Source organism: Pleurodeles waltl, chromosome 2_1 (genome assembly GCF_031143425.1).
Source record: "Pleurodeles waltl isolate 20211129_DDA chromosome 2_1, aPleWal1.hap1.20221129, whole genome shotgun sequence".
Taxonomy (NCBI): domain Eukaryota; kingdom Metazoa; phylum Chordata; class Amphibia; order Caudata; family Salamandridae; genus Pleurodeles; species Pleurodeles waltl.
In genome coordinates this window covers 47,581,528-47,601,826 of record NC_090438.1, presented here as the reverse complement: position 1 = coordinate 47,601,826, position 20,299 = coordinate 47,581,528, and the positions used below count along the sequence as shown (strand labels likewise).

Genomic DNA, 20,299 nt, shown 5'->3' with positions numbered 1-20,299 from the left:
AGCCTCCACCTTCTTGCTTGGAGATTGAGCGGTGGCAGTTGACAGCTTTTGGCGTTCCACCCGAATTCTGCAATGTTATCTTGCCAGCCAGGTATCCTTCTACCAAAACGTTTTACGCCTGTCAATGGACCAAATTTTTGGCATGGTGCACAGTCAAGTCTGTTTATTTACCTCTCTGCCCCTCTTTCTGAGGTTCTATCGTTTTTGTTCGTTCTGTAGCCCAGCAGGGCTCTGCTCTAGGCACCAAGGGTTATTTGTCTGCCATCTCTGCATTCTTGCCTGACCAACCCTTGTTTAAATCTCCCATTGTTGAACAATTTCTTAAGGGTCTTACCCATCTCTTTCCGCCTTCTCCATTCATAATGCCCCAGTGGGATTTGATCTTGGTTCTTGTTGATCTGATGTGTGCTCCCTTTGAGCCACTTCACAGTTGTCTACTTCGCCTGCTTACTCTCAGAACAGCCTTCCTTGTGGCTATCACCTCTGCCCGCAGAGTGAGTGATTTGCAGGTTCTCTCTTCTAAGCCCCCTTTCCTCTCCATCCACCTTGACAAGGTGGTGCTTTGTACTAGGGCTTCTTTTCTCCCCAAAGTGGTTGTGCCCTTTCATGTAGAACAATCCATCACCTTGCCTACTTTTTACGCACCCCCACATCCATCTAAATAAGAGGAGACTCTCCACTCCCTGGACCCAAAAAGAGCGTTGTGTTCTACCTCAATGGTGACTCGAGTTCCAGATGGATGATCAACCCTTTGTGGGCTATATGGACGTGAAGAAAGGTCCGGCAGTGCAGAAAAGAACCATCTCAAGATGGGTTGTTCTCTGCATTAAAATGTGCTTTGTGTTGGCTAAGAAGCAACCCCTTGAGGGATTGTGTGCTCACTTTACTAGGGCAACAGCTGCCACCACTGCATTAGCACACATAGTTCCAGTCCTGGATATCTGACAGGCAGCAACGTGGGCGTCCTTGCACCATGTTCACTAAACACTACTGCCTGTACTTTCAGGTCTGCAGCGATGGCTACTTTGGCCATTCGGTCCTGTAGGACTTCCTAGTAAGATCTTGGTTCGCAGACCCACCTTGGGTATCATATTCTAAGGTAAGGAATCTGCAACTAGACGTCTCTATTAGATGAACAAGTTACTTATCTTTGGTAACGATTTATCTGGTAGAGGCATATTCAAGTTGCAGATTCCTTACCGACCCACCCATCTCCCCCACTCTGCAAACTGAGTTCTATGGACTTCCCTTTCAGGACGCACCAGTATCAGTGTTCTTTATGGCTCTTCGCTTCTGGCATGGAAAGTCGTGAAAAGAAACTGACGTCCGTGTGCCAGGGTGGGGCTTATGTACGACTTACAAAGTCATATCTGGCAACCACGATGCTAGCGACGGGCGTGGAGTCAACAGACGCCACCTGACAGCGTGCAGGGGTACTGTTCGATTAAAAAATCTGCAGATCCAGACTGACGCCTGGGGAAATTCTAAGGTAAGGAATCTGCGACTAGAATGTGTCTCTACCAGAGGTAAGTAACTTGCTAGTTATGTCCAGCTTGTTAGAAACAGCCAGTTTATATGTTGCCTTTTAGCAGCTGTTCGTTTTTTTTTTTTTTTTAAGAATGATAGTTTGTTTTCCATTTTATATAATAAATTCATCTTAATCAAAGCACATTGCACCAATAAATTAATGTTAACCTTGCAGATCAAAACTAAAGTCTGAAAAAATGGGTATAAACTCTCATAATTATGTTTTTCCTTACTTGTATTGAACTGTGACTTGCATAACACAAATCTAAATGCAAAGCAACACAGCACTGTACAGGAGCAGAGAGCCGTAGCTGAATATTGCGCACACATTGATGGGCTGTAGAAAAGCAGGAGGGTAAACGGGAGGTAGCGGAGTGAGATTAGCAGTAATGAGTTGGGGAGCAACTAGTGTAAATAGGGCAGCGGTCTTTTCCTTTTTAGGGGGGAGATCAGTAGTCAGACATTGTACAACAAAGTGCTCTTAAAAGTGACGGGCTCCTTCTGGAAGTGGAGAACATATTTGTGGAATTTATTTGAACTTTTTTATATGGCTTTGCTGCATCCATAGGTCCATGGAACACACACATTTACATAATGTGCTTCAAACATATTATAAGAACTAAGTCAGGAAGGCATCTTGAGATTTTAGTTGACACTTCAATCAGCTATTTTGGGTTCATAAACAGTATTCACTCTTCAGAGGTTTTTTTAATGATATTAGAGTCTCTTGGGTTTTTATATAAAATGGAGAAAGTTCCAGGATGTTGTTGCTGCACCAGAGAAATTTGGGCCGTTGTGTTTGGTGGGACTGCATGATGTCTGTGCGATCAGGACCTGGATGGAGTTTTAGAGCTTGAGTGTCTTGTAGGAAAAGGGAAGATGCTTCGTTTCTTCTTGCACTTTCTGGTCTAGGTCCTTGCTACGTTGCCACAGTTTGTCAAGGGCCACTGTAAAGCTTGGTTTTGGTTGAACTGGCCACTTGCTAGACAAAGCGATAGATCTTTATAGTGATGCTGGTGAACAGAGAGCCTATGAAGTTCGCTCAAATTAATTGTTTTTCTTCTAAAGACCTTTGTCCTGGCAGGGCACAGCATGGCGGACTCTCTTCATGGAAGTTGAGTGTGTCTCCAGGACAGGAGGCATTCCCTCTGTCAAAGTGGGACAGGACTAATGTTTGTGCAGCAGTTATGATGTCTATCTGCAGTGTAAAAGGAGTCACTTTGTCAAACATTATTACTTGATGCCAGTCTATGTTATTTGTACCATATTAGCCTTGTAGCAGGGATTGGTGCCTTTTGTTGAAACTGAGAGTTGTATTTCCATTTGTTGCTTGCTGTTGTTGGTGATAAACACACATTCTGTGTTTGTGAGTTTTATTACTTTCACAGCATTACTTGGAAGGCCTTGAGCTTTTTATCCTTGAAAAGAAGTCCCAAATTATGGTATGTCAGTGCAATGAGCACCTCCTACTTTCAGATCCTACACATGCTGCGAAAGATCTTCAAATGTTTGCCACAGAACTCCAGGCGGACCGTCATGCAAACACTCATCACCAGCAAACTGGATTACAGCAACACTCTCTACGACGGAATCTCCAAACAACTCGTACACAGGCTTCAGACCATCTAGAATGCCACTGCAAGGCACATACTCAACCTCTCATGCTGCACCCACATCACACTCCACTTCAAGAAGCTTCACTAGCTTCCCATTCACAAGTGCAACAAATTCAAACTTCTCAGGCACACATACAAAGCTTCCAAATAAGACTACAAGCCTCACTCGCACAAACCCCACCAGCACAAAAGTATAGCCGTTTCTACATAACATCTAAAACATGGAAAAACCTTCCTCGACACATCAGAGCCTCCTACTCACTTCTTGACTTCCACAAGAACCTGAAGACCTGGCTTTTTGACTAAACACTGGGAGGGGGGGGAACACCTATACAGATTCCCAGTTGCCTGGATACCCTCAGGGGTGATTAGTGTGCTATACAAATTGCTGTAACATAACACAGCTGGTGAGCTTCTTAGAGATGTTTTTAGTAGAGCTGGGTGTGGCTGTGTGCTAATGGATCTTGATGTCTTTGTTGATCAGCAGTTATCCGAGGCGCAGCACTGAATACTGATTAAAGGTCATTAGTGAGAGATTGGAGTTTTTGGGAACACCTCTGGTTATGAAGATGGGTTATCATCTGTGTGACTTTATTCTTCAGGGCGTTGCTCTTCAGGTATGATGTGAACCATTGTAGAACAGCGCTGCTGAAATTTAGCAGGACAAGACAACAGGGTCTCGGTTGGATCGTAATTGCATCATCGAATGATTGCCATCTATTATGGCCGAAATGCCTAGGCATGGCTGGTGGATGATTGTGATTAAAGCTTTCAAAACGTTTACAGTCCGTCCATTTTTTTTAAAACCTGGTAAAATGTGTTGGCAATAGCAAGAGTACTTACCCAGAACTGTCCTTTACTATCGGGTTTAGATACTCCCAGGTGAATAGACAAGACTTCAGAAGACTTTCCACTTGCCTGGTCGTTGGTGTAAAGGGCTTCAATGTCAAACCATTTCGGAGTGTTGCAGGGTGGGATTGTTGTGGTATTATCTTGTAGGTCTGTGTTAATATGTTATTTTTCCTTATCTTGTTTTTAAAGAAGTTGTTTACAATTGTGCATTATTTTGTAATGTTTGTATGGGCGTTCCTGTGTGGTGTTTAAGTATTTGTTGTCCTTTAAAATAGCCCTGCCCCTATTGCAAGATATTTTTGCCATCGTTTTATGTAGTTGCCATTTGTGCGGTCTGGACTAATTGCATGGTGTACAGAACGTAAGTTTCATGGAGCAGGTGTTAGGAGTAGAAAAGGGCTGCAGATGTCTAGGCTCTTCCCATTGGAATATGTTTGCAAAGCTACCAGCTAGTTGCGGTTGCAGTGATGACATCCAACATCTTGAAGTTGAAGTCTGCATTTTTCTGGGTGGGTGGTTGATAAGTTGAACGAGGCAGTCTGCCTTTCCTGTTTTTATATAGTGTATAGAACCCTCTAAAATTAATTTGAACCAAAGTGCTCACTTACCTTGTAGGTTTTTGGGGTTAATGATGCTACCACAGAAGGGGGACTATTTATGTGTTTTTTAATAATAGAAAACAGCCTTCTAGGGCAGTGGTTCTTAACTTCTTGACCTTTATTACCCCTCCCCAAATCATTACTGGAACCTTGTGAACCCCCACCCTGCTCATTAATGAAATCTGGGCACCCCCACTGAGTCATTACTGGAAGCCAGGAACCCCGGCCTAATTAATTTTGGTGATGTGAACCACAAAACATAATTTAATTTTTACCCTCCAGTTTCAGATTCCATCACATTTACAGAATATTTTAAAATGTTAATTTGTACATTTTGCTTTTTTATTTTTATCTTTTAACATTATTTAATTTTCTTCTTAGTCATGGTCCCCTCTGAGTTGGCTTCTCTGACTCCCAGGATCCCTGGACCACAGGTTAAGAACCACTGGCCTAGGGTGTCTGGGCACTGAACCGGAATCAGCAGAAGTCTAAGTGACATGCACAATAGAGAGGGCATTAGAGAAACATTGCTAATGTAGCGGAAAGCAACCTTTGTTAGGGTCCAGATTCTTCTCTGGCATACATGAAAATATAGGTTTATATCGGGCCCACTTTTTAAATCATTCACCTAAAGATTCACGTGGCTTTTTTTATTAATATCAAATTCAAAACTCATTTTCATTGGAGCAACTTTTGGCACAGATTCAAACTCTCAGCAGTTGATATTTTCAGCAAACAGACAGCCCAAGGCTATCAAAATGAAGATGAGTAATTCAAAACGTAAAGTTAAGATATAAAGAGTAAATGGAGAGAGCATTTTAATCCACCACAAAGTGCATCACAGTCCCCATGTTAATGGCTGGAATCACATTATTGTTCTTTCCTTGTATGCACACAAAGCATTCCACTGAAAAATATAATCTGAATCCTCCAGATAATGTTAAAATTAGGTGGTGATGTGTGAACCAAGGTGATTCTTCGTTTGAACCTGTAGCTAAACTGATTGCTATACATGAGGGCTCATTTTGTGAATAATGAATTCCTTTCCTAAGAAACCACTGCAGTAACAAAACATCTTAGTGTCAGGTATTGCCATCTAAGGTTTATATTTTTTTATATAATCTTTGAAGATTTACTGTGTAATCACTAAATGTTAATAATAGAAGGCCACAAGGTCAAGTTTCAAAATTATTTATCCCTTTTATATTGGGGTTATAGACCAAGATAGTTCTTTTACTTACTTATGTTGAGATATTTTCTTGAAACCATTGTTTACATTGGATTGTTAAATTAAAGTTATATCAAAACTGTGAGGGATATGATACTTCCATCACCTAGCCTGCAGCGTAAAGTATGAGACAAATTGTAGCTAAGAATGTAACATACTTATAAGTATTACCTAAACATTGTGTGTTCAGCTTGTTAGATGCTAATATAGATGTTGTAATTGAGAATCCAAACTATACATTACTTTTGCAGCCTCCCTCAACAGCAGGCAAATTTAACACAGTGGAGAGTTTTATAACTTTACAGGAAACAAACTTTTCTTTTTACCAATGTTGGGTCAGAGCCAAATTTTATATATGTTACTCAGGATATACATTTTAGCTTTCCTTATAATCATAATCCTTTTTAAATAATAAATGAAATTGGGTAGAAACACTAGGTACTCATCTGGGGAACACTTCATGCCATGCAATTGAGTTTGGGTCGCAGTCACAAGCAACCCTGAAAAACTGCAGTCATTAAGACTGATGACTTCAGGGGGCTTTCATATGCTTATCATCAGACCAATGATACACACTTCACATGCACACCTATTTGCCATATATACAGGATGTTAGCACAAGGTTCTGGACATACGACTAATGGCAGAACTTTACTCAAGTAAGCCACACGTCCCCACTCCTTGTAACAGAAAAAAATCTGGTCACATTACTAGTCTTCTGCAAAAATGCAGTAGGCTGCCTTCTGCTGGATAATTCAGTAGGTCAGGAAGAAGTTGTTCACTGTCTTCCTTAACCTCCTGCACCATAGCAATGATGTTCATTGTATAGTCCCTTTAAGAGTAATGGCTTGACCCAGTTCATACATCACGCCCTCCTTGGCTCACTTGTGGCAACTGTTTATACCAAGTAGTTCACCTTGAAAATCTTCTGCACTACCTTGTATGAACCATTCTAATTGTCTTCCGAAGGTCTTGAACATAAGGGCTTCAGCACTAACATCTCCTGAACCTCATGGTACCCTGTTAGCACTGCTTTTGGCCATACAATTCTTGAAGATTTTCCTCACCTGGCAGATGAGTATTGTGCCATCAACATCCTGAGGGCAATCCTCCACATATTTTTTATTTTTGAGGCCCCTGGAAAGGTTGTTACTGTCCTTCTCTGACTAAAGTGTGTGGGCCACACACAGCGTGCCAGACAGGTTCACCAGAACTAAGCCCTACCCCCTTCTGTGGAAATTATCTGTAGGCAAAAAATAGACATATCAGGAGAAGATCCCACGTCCTCCTGAGACTCTTCAGTAGAGTTCCCATCATGCTCTGAGCCTTGTTATATCATTCCATTAACGTACTGTTTTGTGGGTAGTAAGGCATGGACAAGTGGTAGGTCACATAAGCCTTGCTCCCACATCTCATGTATGAGACAAAATGTGTTCCCCTGGTCAGAAATCACTGGCTTAAGAAATCAACCTTAGGAAAGATTCTGAGGAGTGCCTTACCTACACCTTTAGAGTACTGCTCCTCATCTAATGGAGTGGTCCACGACAGTCAAGGAATAATTAATTATTGCCTGAAGCTTGGGGCAGTGGAGAGTAGATGGGAGCAACAATATCAACTCCCACCTGCTTCAACGGTACACCCACAATCGGTAATGGCTGTAATTGTGCCTGGGTATTACCTCTTGACTTGCCACTCAATTGGCAGATAGAATAGGCCATACAGAACCTCTCTGACTCTGTGACTTCCTGGCCAGTAGAACAGAGTCCAACCTATTCTGGGTCTTTCTGGAGCTCAAGTATCTGGCTGAGAGCACTTTATGGGTCAGTGACAACAGAATATCCCTATACACTGGGTAAACCACTAACCTTTCGCCAGCACCTGACTCAAGATGCCTGGGCTGAATGTGAAGCAGTTTATCCTCCCAGCTGATATAATGCCTTCCATCCACTTCCTGACTGACCTGTTCCATGTTTCCTTTCAAAGCCCAGCAAGCGTAGAGCACTCAACTTGCCTTTGACAGAATTCCTAGGGTAGGTCTCTCTGTAGCTACCAATGCTGCTTCTCTGGCAGTGACACCAACTATAACACCTTGTCCACTTTGGCTGTCTCACCTTCCCCTCTGGAGTGGACACAAATATTGCCACAACCAGTGCCTGCTAAGAATCTGCCCTGATCCATTCACTTCCTTCTTTTGGTCTAGGCAAATCTTGGATGGCCCCCGTGTCTTACCTAGACTAATGTGCAGTCTGTGCTCTGGTCAAAACCAGAGGCAATTATGTTGTTGCCCAAGAGGCATTGAGCGTCAACCATGGGTGCCTTGCCATTGGTTTCCTTTCAGCTCTGGCAATTGAATACTCTATGTCATCCCCATTGGCCCCCAAACCGGTGCCATTAGCACCAGCTGAATTCCCTTTGGCTGTAAGATCCTGTATCGCTCAGGGCAGAAACCTTCCACTGATTCTAGTTACCAACCCAAGTTCAATGTTGTTTGAATGGATGTCCGTAAGGACATTTGGTACCCTTTCACAAATGTCCATTGCCACTAGGTTGAGTGCACCAGAACCTTCTCAGTTCCTTTCACCCACAGTCAACACACATGCTGTCATGGGTGCAACCATTGAAAGATCTTTTACCTTACAGACTCCCTTTTATAATGAACCTTCATGTTATATTTACAACACATTATCACCTTGGGTTTGAAGGAAACTTCTGGGCTCCTTGTCCTTGTCTTTCTGACTTGGAATCGAATTCCCTTTCTGCTTGTGTCTTCCCTTGGATTCTTGGGAGTTGCCCTAACCATTACCCTCTAGTTTAAAACCAGTCTGAGCTTTTGTCACTCTCTTTGGCTTAGAGCCATGGAGCTCCAGGCGTTTGTAAACTCTATTAGCTATCTACATGTCGGCTAACGCTACAAGTTGGATCGATGTCTGTCATGTCTGACAGATAATCCGTAAGTGGGTAAATCACTGTTCCTTGAGTCACTCTTTTACGGTCAACTGCTTGGCCTCCATTCCCCTCCCATGCTCATTCCAATTTTGAAGTACACCTTCTGCTGTTTTTTTGTTGTTGTTTTTTTTGTGTTTTTGGAGTGGGTTAACTCTCTGAAGGTATTGGGCTAGCTTCCGTCCAGACTGTCTGATCAGGACTTCTTTAATTTGCTTGCAGTTTGTTTGATCAGCTGCAGACATTTTCTCAAAGTAGTACCTTGCAACACATTAACTTACAAACTAGTCCAAAATATTCTGCCCCCCCCTGCATACAGGTGCACAAGCTCACCTGCTTAGTTGGAAGTGAAATTGTCTTTACCAGATGTAAATGCCTCTGTAGCCATCATGAATGTTTCCTTCTCCAAGACTATCCTTTCTCTCTGATGCTTTCTCTTTTAATTATTTTTCCATTGGTCTCTTGCTCCCCTTTTCCTTCCTTAATGGTCTCCAGTACTCCTGTCTCTTCATCTTTCATTTTTGTTCATTGCAACCTATTCTGAACTTCTTCCTCTTGAACTCCCATGTTTTACCCTCTTCCTCAGATTTTGCTTTCTTGAGAACCAAATGCGTGCTCATGGTCTCAGCTAGATTTAACCAACCCAAGGAAGTACAGCCGAGAGTTGAGACACTACTCCCTTGAAATTGTGGAGGGGGATGAATGTCTTGGGGAAGATTTGTAGATGTGTGTCTAGGGAAACCTGAGCTGAGGTGCTGAGTGCCTCGCAGTACTTTCTCCCTCGCTGAGTTGCTACAGTGGCACCCTCCCCAAAGTTAATCAGTTTCTTTCCTACCACCCAGTTTACAAACTGGTCCTTTATAGAAATAACAAGGACCCTTCCTATCCTTGTTCATAGGAGTCCCCCACCCCGTCTACACACAGATGCCTATGCTGATCTAAGGACAGGTTGTCAAGATGTATTCCCACCACCTTTTTTAATCTGTCAGTCTACTGTTCAGGCATCAACTTATTGTTCAGTTTCCGAAAGTTGGAACTGGAACGAGCCCTGGTTTCCACCTATTTTCAGGCCCTGTGGTTGGGGAAGGCAGGGGGTTAAAGGGGTCATGAAACAGACAAGAGCTGCTGGGCCTTAACTGCAGGTGTTGAGGTGGTTTGCCACTGATGCCCTGCGGTCCATCCTAATGTGGGTCTGCAAAGTGGGTCAAGTACAACCCCTTCGGCACTTGACTTTCAAGGTAGTGAGGGCAAGCAGTCACAGGCTTCTCAGGGGGTAGTGTGGTTCTCTTGTTCAACACTCAGCCATCGACCAACAGACGCAAGAACTCCAGTGTCCACTCCAGAAAGGAAAGTGTTTTTAATCCCACAGTTGAACTAAACTTTACAATCTGATGTACAATTCAGTGGCACTGGGTGTGATTCTTGTTCAGACACCTGACCCTCCCTGATCCCTTCTCTAATTCCTCATACCTCCCCTCCACCCTTCTGGTTGTCCCTCTAACCACCCACCCCCTTCTAGGAATTGAGGTAATATCTTAAATAAAGCGTAGATGCAACCATTTATCACAGTCGTATGCACTCTCCATTTAGGTTCACACCTGTGTGGTGTATTGAATAGACACAATAGAGTCCTCGTTTATCTCTTTATGGCTCTGGCGGCCCTCCCACATGTCTCCTGTGGGCCACGCTTTGAGCACCAATTTTGCTAGACTGGGTGCGAACCCAGGTGTTTTGAGCATGCCCCTGCTACAGGTGCACACCCAGCCACTGTAGTCAGTTTTTTGTTTTTTTTTGTTTTTAATATATATTTTTATTGCCATTTAAACATATCAGAACAGTGTATCACAGAGACATTTTGAAATGTGCTAACAGGTATCCACTCACCTCCCCCTCCCAATCCCCACCACACACTGTCATGGTGTGGCATTGGTTAAGAAGAGTGCCAGTCAAGAAAAGAAACAAAGCATCAGGGGCGTGCATCCAGCTCTACTTCTGCTCCACAGCATCCGTGGATATAGTCCGATGTAACAATCAGTTAACATCATAGCATGCCATCCCACCCAGTTCAAGACCCCCAGGTCAAGCCCGTTCAAATCAGCTAGCCGATCGATCGCCAATGGCATCCCGCAAGTGCACTTTCTACGGGGGTCTAGTATCCAGGGGGAGTTGTTCGCCTAGTGCTGTTTGCCACTTCTCTTGTGCGCATAATGGGCTGTGTGGCTTATCCTCCCAAAGTGTCCGAAATATGAAGGAAACCAAACGTCTACCCCCACCATATATAACATAGTAACCAGAGTGCTAGACTCTAATGGGGCCTTCGGTAAAGACGGCCATATACCTCAAGCTGTAGCAGCCATTTTCGCAAACTGTCAGAACTGCCCTGTACTCAGTTGAAATGTCTCTACAGCCTATTGCACAGTGATAAACTTGTTGTTCGGGTACAGATCCCAGAGTGTGTGACCACCCCCACCATCGTTTATCCATTGCAATTAATCGTGTTATTTGGAGGATTGGTTTTAGGCACCATACAGGTAGGGCAGGGCATAGAGCGCTCACCTAAGGACTCTTCTAACCGCCCATTCCCATGCCTGACTTTCCTGATTAATCACATTAGGTATAGCAGTCTGTACCCTCTCCCTTAACATCAGAAGTTCCAGAAGGGGGGCTAGCACCATACAAACCGCGAAGGAGATGCTTCTCCCAGTGGTCTTTGTCATCAAACCAGTGCACTGCATGTTGCAACTAGGCCGCAAGATAATGTAATTCTAAGTCCGGCACTGCTAAACTTCCACAGTTCGAGGGTCGTCTTAATGCAGCTAGGCTTACACGCTGCCTACCAGAAGCCCATACCAGTTACAGTGAGCTTATCAAGTTCCTGGAAATACTGTTTAGGGATATTGAAGAGAGCACTATGGAAGACGTAAAGACATTGCAGTAGGGCCACCATTCTGACATGCGCCATTTTGTCCATTAAGGATAAAGGTAGTGTGTTGCAAAATTTGACAGAGGAAACTAGGCCATCCAAAACCTGTCCCATATTCATGGACGGAAAGTTAGACAGATACCTGTCTAATCTAATACTAAGGTATCAAGTACCCATAGTCTCCCACTGGATGGGCAGTTCTGTGAGCGAACTGGATATGGTCTCACCCAGGATTCCCAATGGGAATAACTTGGATTTTGCCCCATTAACAATGCGCTACAATATTTCCCCAAATAGTGCTAATAATATGGGTGCAGAGTACTCCGGCTGGCGCAAGTATATCAACGCGTCATCCGCTTATGAGATCACATGTGGAGTGCCACCAACTGTCACGCCCCATCCTCGCATCACAGAATGCAGCCGGCAGGCCAGGGGTTCCAACGCCAGCGCAAACAATAATGGGGATAGTGGGAACCCCTGTCTGGTCCCACACTGGAGGTTAAACTGGCAGAAACCGGTCTACTCACCCACACTACTGGCTCATGATAAAGCAGCTGAACCCATTTGATAAACCCTTTGCTCATTCCCAGTGTGCGTAAAACATGCCATAAGTATTCCCACCCAAGGGGGTCAAAAGCTTGCTCTGTATTAAGCAGTGCCAATGCACAGGGGTCCTCCAACACTTCCAGTGCATGCAGCACCAGGACCAACCTACACAGATAACACAGTGTGTTCCTGCAAGAAATAAAGCTGTATTGATCCTCGTGGACTAAAGCCCATACATCGGCTAAAAGCCTAGTTGCCAAGATTTTTTGGAGTATCTTTGCGTCCATATTGATTATAGATAATGGGCAGTAGGAAGAAACCCTGTTAGGATCTTTACCTTGCTTGGGCACTAACACTGATTGCTTCTTTCATCAAGTCTGGCCATGTTCCTCTCTGCAAAGCTTCCTGATACACCACCAGGAGGCATTCTGCAAGGCAGTTAGCCTTTTTCTGATAAAACTCAACCCCTAGGCCGTCTCCCACAGGGGCTTTAGATGTATGAAAAGTGCGGATCGTAGCCACAATCTCCTCCTTGGTGATTGGCGCATCCAAGGCATTCTTGTGTTCTATCGGTAAGCTACCCATCTGCAAGCATGTCAAGTAGGCCCCTACCTTATGCGAACTGGGATGGCGCAATTGTGTGTAGACCTTTTGTAAGTGGGCAGCAAAGACCTCCGCAATACTATGCTGCAATGTCACCATCGGACCCATCGCATCCTTATCCCCCGCTGTATGCTGTTCTCAGGTTTCATTACTGGTTAACCAAGCCAACATCCTACTGGCCCTGTCACCCTCTACATAAAGGTGTTACCTGTGTGTGGTGCACATAAATTTGTCAAGCCTATCCCACGTAACCAACAGCTCTTTCTTAGTGTCCTTCGATTCACCTACCTTGTGTGGTGAACCGACCTTCGTCTCCTCTAATTTCTTCAGGTTTCCCTCGTGGACATCCAAAATTCGCATTAATTGCATCTTCACGCCACAAGTTAACTTTATACGTCCCCTTCTCAGGACCGCCTTCATAGCATCCTATTTAGTTGCCCGACTAGTAGCGTTCTCCCAGTTTTCCTCAAAGTAACGATCTACAGTTTCATCAATAGTCTGCACAAAAACTAGAACAGTTGAGGCCTCAGCCCTCATTCTCCACAAAGGAATCCCTGGTATTTTCCTATTAGTCATACAAGAGAACAACAGGGGTAAGTGATATGATAAGTACCATACCTATTAAGCAACATTTACCATGTCTAGGGCTAATGGGCTAGTGACTGAACAATATTCCAGCCTGCTGTACGAACGAGACGCTGGGGTGTAACAGGAATAGCATTGTTTCGGTGGATTACGGTCCCTCCAGATATCTTGCAGTCCCAAGTCCTGCATCCCCCTATCCCTGGGCAGTGTGTTCGAACAACCAACGCCCTGAAAGTCCAGGCTTAAGCTCAGAACCCATTGCCCCACCCTCCCTAGTGAGGCAACTGCCTCAACAACCATAGTGCCTTCTGCTGAGGACTCCACCTCGCGCCGGCCCAGCGAGAGCAAGACACCCTCTCAAGCTGAACCCACACAACAATGGCCCTCTAAACTCTCCCACAACCTCCGGGAGGCCGCCGGCAACAATAAACATATGAAGCTAATCTTGAAGAAAAGTAACCCAAGTTATCAGAAAGAATGAAACACCCTGTCCATCAAAATAATAGGCAAATTCCCACATAACTCTCAGCACCTCCCGGTCCCCAGTTTAAAATGACTGTTAGCCTTGCAACACCAGACAGTTCAACACAAAGGATACATTTCTCAGGTTATACAGTACTGTCCTCCCACCACCAGTCTAGTGGTGCAACAGGAAAGGTGGGAGGGAGAGGGGGAGACAAAGAGGCACCAATCCCATTGCCCACACTGCTCCCACAGTGGCTGTTCACTCATTCAGTTATTAATCTGTAGCTCAGGCACACCTCTACTACACCCTATCAAGGCTTTAGGCCCCGCACCTGTGCTGTCACTAGGGTCCCCACTGCCACCTCTGTGTTGGAGGAAAGAGTCTCCAGTGTCTGGTATACATCCGGACTTTGCAAGGGAACCATCGGGGAGAACCACTAGCTGCCCAGTTTGCTGATCTCCAGTGAAGGACCTGGTCTTCGCCGTTTTCCTCCATGCCCTGGTACTGCGCTGGGGGGCAGTAGAGGGGTCACTCGTAAGTCTTTGGGAGGGTCTTCCCTTGAATCCCACGCAACATGTCCAGACACTAATTGGTCTCCTCAGGGGTGTCAAAGTAGGCTTTACCATTATATTGTACTGAGTCACAACGGATACAGCAGTCCGTATTTCAGATTGAGGTCTTGCAGGCATTTGTTTGGAAACATGAAAGTTTTGCGGAGGTCTTGCACTTTCAGTGTGTAATCCGGGGTAATCATGATGTTCCACCCCTCAAATTTCAGTGTGTCATGCACACGGATATGCTGCAAAATGGAGTCCCGATCTCTATAGTTAAATGGGCAATAAAGGCATGTGGGGGCACCCCTGGTCGGGGTTCTGGACCCAGTGGGCTCTTTTAACAGTGAAAAAATTAAGAGAGTTCCTGAGGTTTCAGAATAGTAGGACTCCACTCCTCCAGAAACAATTCTGCAGACTGCCCCCCCCCCCCCCCCCGACCCTTCTGGGAATCCGATGAAGCATAGATTGTATTTTGGTGACCTCCCCTTCATGTCCTCCACACAGTCCTCAAGTCGTGAAGTGATTGCACGCAAATCAGTAACCGTTTTCTTTAACACCTTAACTTCCTGTTGAAGCTCGGCCACCTGCCCCTCAGTTACTGTGAGTCGTTCAGACATATTCCGGAGATCAGCACAGAGTAGGCCCACCTCATTCCTGACAACCATTGCCTCCCTAGAGCCAGTGATAGTTGCCATAATATCCACCGGTGTGGGAGCCTTATCGGGCCCCTGGTCTGATGCATCAGCGGGCCCTGCTGTCGCCCCTGGGGTGACACGGTGAGTATAGGTATCCATCTTGTTGGACTGCACTTGCTTCCCTGGCCTGTGTTTAGCCATGATGTAGCCTCTTATGAACTCGGTTTCCTTGTTCACAGGGCAGTTCACGCAGTGCAATACGTGCAGGTAGCAGTACTCGGGTGTGGCAAGAGGAGTGAATCCGCGAAGAGGCCCCTCGCTTTTGCCAGGCGTAATCTAACTCACAGGACTCCGCATAAGCCAACTGCGCAACTGAACATCCCCTCTAACGCAGTATTATCGCCACTCGCACCACCATCCCCCAGTGGCCAGTCACCAAAAGATAGGCACAACTAGCGCACTGTCCATCTGGGGGATAGGAGGCCCCCCGTCCACAACGTCTCCGTGCGGTCCCAGGCACGCCTCAGCAGTGTGACCCAGATAAAGGAAGTCCAGTGGCACACAGCCCGCTCATCGAGCCCTCCAAATAAATCAGGGATTCGTTCCAAGGTCCCCAGCCCCACACCGGCTCACTGCCCACAGATTGTCCAGGTGAGGGCCAGCAAAGATCTGCGAGGCGAGTAAAGGGAAGGAAGCCTTTACTCCATCAACATTTGCAGTCACTCACCAGGTGCTGCTCCGGCTTTTCCACTGTTCCAGTAGGTGTATCAATGTGCTGCCACCTGATTTCACTGCCACAGGCATTGTCTTAGGTAAAAACACCGGGGCCTGTTGCCACCGCAAGCCGCAGGGCCCAGCAGGCAATAGTTTCCGACCCAGATCACAGCGTACAGGGCCTAGGCAGCCTCAATGCTCCGCAATCCAAGTTGCATCCATGTTGCAAATGAGGCTGAACATACTGCGGGCCTCCCCTCACTGCCTGTCCCTCAGAATTGTGTTTTCCAGTGTGAGTTAATTGGGCCAGTTTTGGGGCGTGTCTGCAGTCCAACGTTGGTGTGCACCACCGATCCCAGGGTGACGCTTTCACCATCAGTGACTGCTGGGGATGTGTACTAGAATGGTGAGTTTTTAGGGGAGGATCGATCCACATGAAGGGCCATCTGAGGCACCCCTGCAACGTGGCCCTGTCGTCCATCTTCACCCTCGAAGGCCCAGGCAGGCCGCACAGGGGGCCCACAGCAGTCCCAAACTTCAGGGGCTCACTGCCAGTACTTCTTCGATTAGGGGCCCATCGAGCAGGGTCAGGACTGCCACCACTCACTGCAGCCCAACCCTCCCGCAAGCAACACCATATCCGGGTCAGGTCTCCCGGTTCATGGACCACACCCGCAGCCCTACGGGAATTGGCCGCAAGGTTTGCATAGTCTGACTGAGGGTTGGGGAGACTCCCACAACCAGTCACAATCGGGCAGGGCAGGTCCCCAAGTGTACTGCAGCTCCTACCAAGTCAGGAGCAGGAGTTATGGGCAATACGTTGCAGCATTTTTCCAGTGGCTGGCCGGAGCTCTACAAACGCACATCAAAGCCTCCATCTTGCTTGGCTTTGCCCTCTGCAGTGATACAGCCCCGCCTAGACGATTGATCACCATGGACCAGACCTACGATGGTCACAGAGGTTGACTGTACGATGATGATGATGTCCCGTCACCTGTTGAGAGACTTGCTCAGACAAACACTGCCTGGTTTTCACACCTGGACTTTGAGTATTTTGTGGAGCACTCCTTTGCCCTGGTTATAAAGGACTTTAAACCAGGTAAAAAATTGGGATGGTTTGGGTATACACAGCTTCAAGACAGGGGGTCTGGATCCACTTTCTCAAACTGCTGAACCGCTGTGGGGTGGTTCTTCTTTCATGTGTCCTACTCACATTACTCTCCACACAGCCTTTGTGTAGAGTGATGCTTCTCACAGCAGGTAGCGATGGGGTTGCCCTCAACCTGGATCTCCCACAACAGAGGCACAGTGAGGTGTGAGGTTTCTGCATCTGGCTGTCATCAGCTCAACTGAAGGAGTAATCTAAGGCAGACAAAGGGCAGGCCGCACCTAAAAATCTATCTTTACACTAGAAAGTCTGCAGTCCCACTCCTTTCCAGTACCACACCAAATGGCAGTGCTCAGAAAGACTAATCAGCAGCTCCTCGCTAACTAAAGGTAGCCATGCCTCTATCCTGCTTGTTTCAGTATCTGGTTCTCCCTTTATTACCTACAGAAATGTAGGCAACATGCTTCTACAATCTGGTAGAGTAATCCTCACCTTCCATCTTGTGCTGTGCTATGCCAGGCTCTTCAAAAATGAATACGGCAGGCCTCCATTTCTCTCTCACTTAATATGTACATGGGATGCGAGTGCACGAGCTTATGGAAATACATATAATAGCAAAACTAGTGAACCAGTAGGACCCACTCCCTGTGTCATTGATAAAAAAAAAAAGGTCTGCTCACACTTCTGACCTTCTCTAAAAACTGCGGCACCACATTATGTTCTATACCCAGAGTAGGGACAGTAGTCTACTGACCATATTGTGGGCACACTTGACGCATCCTTCCAAGTCACAGGGCAGATCCAGAATCTCAAATGGTCAGAAACGGGCTCAGAACTCAGCTCACATGCTTAGATTTGTGTCCTCCCCCCCCTCACCCCGGACCAAATTAAATAAGAATACACGTGTAGTTTAGCACTCAGGGCAGGGAAACGTACAAACCATAACTTGCAGATCATTCTTAATGAAACAGGTGCAATTGCAAATTACTGTAACCACTGTGACAGAGATGCTTGTGACTATAGTAGTATTAATTTGTGTAACTGTGTTGTTTAATTTTGTAATTAAGTTTAATTTTTAGGTGTTACATAGTAATATAAATAGTTATTAGTATAAGTATTGTGCATTTACTGTGCAAGTTATGGTTTACATTGCTGTTTTTAGGTGAATATCCAAGGTGAATTTCTCATGTTAAGGTGTTACAAAAAAGACAACTTTAACTTCACTTTAACCTTTTTTCAGTGGCAGTCCAAGAGTTCCCTGCATGGTCTGGCCGTGCGACCAATCCTCCCCAGACAGCCTGTCCTCACTATGCATACCTTCGAACATTCACAGTAGAGTTGGGCAAAGGGCCTGCCCCATACCCTTTCAGCCACACATGTGCAACAGCTGCTGTGCACATGCTTTCGCCATGCAGAGCTGGTGTTGGTCTGCTGCCAACACTTCAGTCAGCCATCCCTCAGCAGGCACCAAATCCCACTGTGTAGGCATTTGATCATGCGCAGCAGAGGTGGTCACAGAGCCTGACTCCCCTACATCATCCCCCCTACACTATGCAATCCCTCTCGTTCACAGCCTTTGATTGTGCACAGCGGTGGTTGCCCACACGGCCTGGCCTCTGATCAGGTCCCTCTGCTCAAACCCCTAAATGCAGCCAGCTCTCACTGCTCAGACCTTCCCTGACCCTTCCCCCTGCTCCTATCCTACCACAAGCATGCAACCCCTGCTGCATATGTCTTTCAGCCGTACACAGCAGGCGTTGGCTGTGTGGTCTCTGCAGACTGCTAGTCCCCATTGTGTAGGCTTTTGGCCTTGCACCATGGAGTTGGCACTTGGCTTGGTCCCCCGCCACAGGCATACAACCCCAGCTGCATGTGGTCTTTGACCATGGACGGGGGTGGGGGGGTGGCCAGACCCTGCTCTACAGTCAGAGAAACAAGGGTTTGGCTGCAGGATTTGCTCTACGGCAAGATCGTTCTTTTCTTGTTTTTTTCATTTATTATTTTTTGTTATATTTCAAATCCAAGGAGGGTCCACAAATCCATACGGGAGCATCTTGCCAGAAATGTTACATGCACTACACACACGTATACACTCAACATACATGGCATGCACAAGGTTATGGTATACATACACAATAGTTCCCTCATATTACCAATGCAAGAACTACTTTGTATGAAAAACTAATGAGGGGGAAAGAGTTAATTACGTATTCCTCTCCTTAGTCCATCCAGAATATTTGAAGGTTGTGATATACTGCAATCAATTATTATATTTCATTTTTTCCAATAAACTGTGGAAGAATTTAATCTATTCAAGTTGAGGCCCGCTTGTCTCTTACAAAACTGGAGGATTCTAATGTACCAGTGACTGATGCATATGGCTATTCGCCATACAGTTGCTGTCACTCATTGGTTATCTACTTTGAGGATGCTAGCATTTATTTGTCCCGATAAAGACCTATGCTCCAATTCATCTATAACGGTTGAAACGTCAACATGCTATCAAAACTTGTTGGTTGGACACTTAACGTACTATAATTCATACCCAGACTGAATATTATAGTTGGTGTATCAATCTACTCACAACCAAGAGGTATCTTTGTCCCTTTTCAGCAGTGCACCTTTAAAGTCATGTCACTGTAGCACTGCGCCGTCACATGGAGCACCCACTCAAACATTTTCTTCCACTGTTATTCAATAAAACAAAATGTAATAATTGCAGTATATCATCTCCGTGTAATTTTCTGGATGTGCTCATGAGCAGAATACCACTCTTTATCCCTGCTTAGATGTTGTTGTACATGCAAAGTAGTTCTTGCATTGCTAATACGAGGGAACCATTGTACATGCATACCAGTTTATCACCCAGGTGACCAGCAGCACCCGGTCACCTGCTGCTCTGTTTTTGTAGCGCAAAGTTATGGGCATCCAAAATATTACAGGTACCCAATTGAGCCAGTGGGCCCCACTCCCTGTGACACAGATTTTAAAAAAATCTGATCTCAATACTGACCTTCTCTAAAACAAGTTGTGCCGCCACCCCGGTATTCCTTATTCCCTGGTATTCCCTATACCCAGGTTATTGACAGTAGTCCACTGCCACCAATGAGGAATGTGATGTGCCCCTCCAGGTCACAGAACATGTCCAGGATCTCAGTGGTCAGTGTTGATTTTTAAAGGAAAGGCCGCATGTGCTGGGCTTCTTATTGCCCATATTCTGCATTGGAAATGTACTTTGTCCACAATATTTGGAGAATAGTTTTGCCTGTGGCATGGACACCACTCTGCTGGTCACAACTTCCCTTCTCTGAAGAAGGGAAAAATGGTTGTTAGGGCTTCTAGATATTAACATGCCATTGGCCACCTCTTGCATGTTTCTCTTACATGTCTTCCCTGCAGT

At 45.6% G+C, this 20,299-nt stretch overlaps 1 protein-coding gene across 5 annotated transcripts in view; it reads left to right on the top strand.

Annotated features, from left to right (window-relative positions):
* RAB41 (RAB41, member RAS oncogene family) overlaps positions 1-20,299 on the top strand; it is a 269,432-nt gene that overhangs the window by 221,854 nt on the left and 27,279 nt on the right. The window lies entirely within an intron of this gene.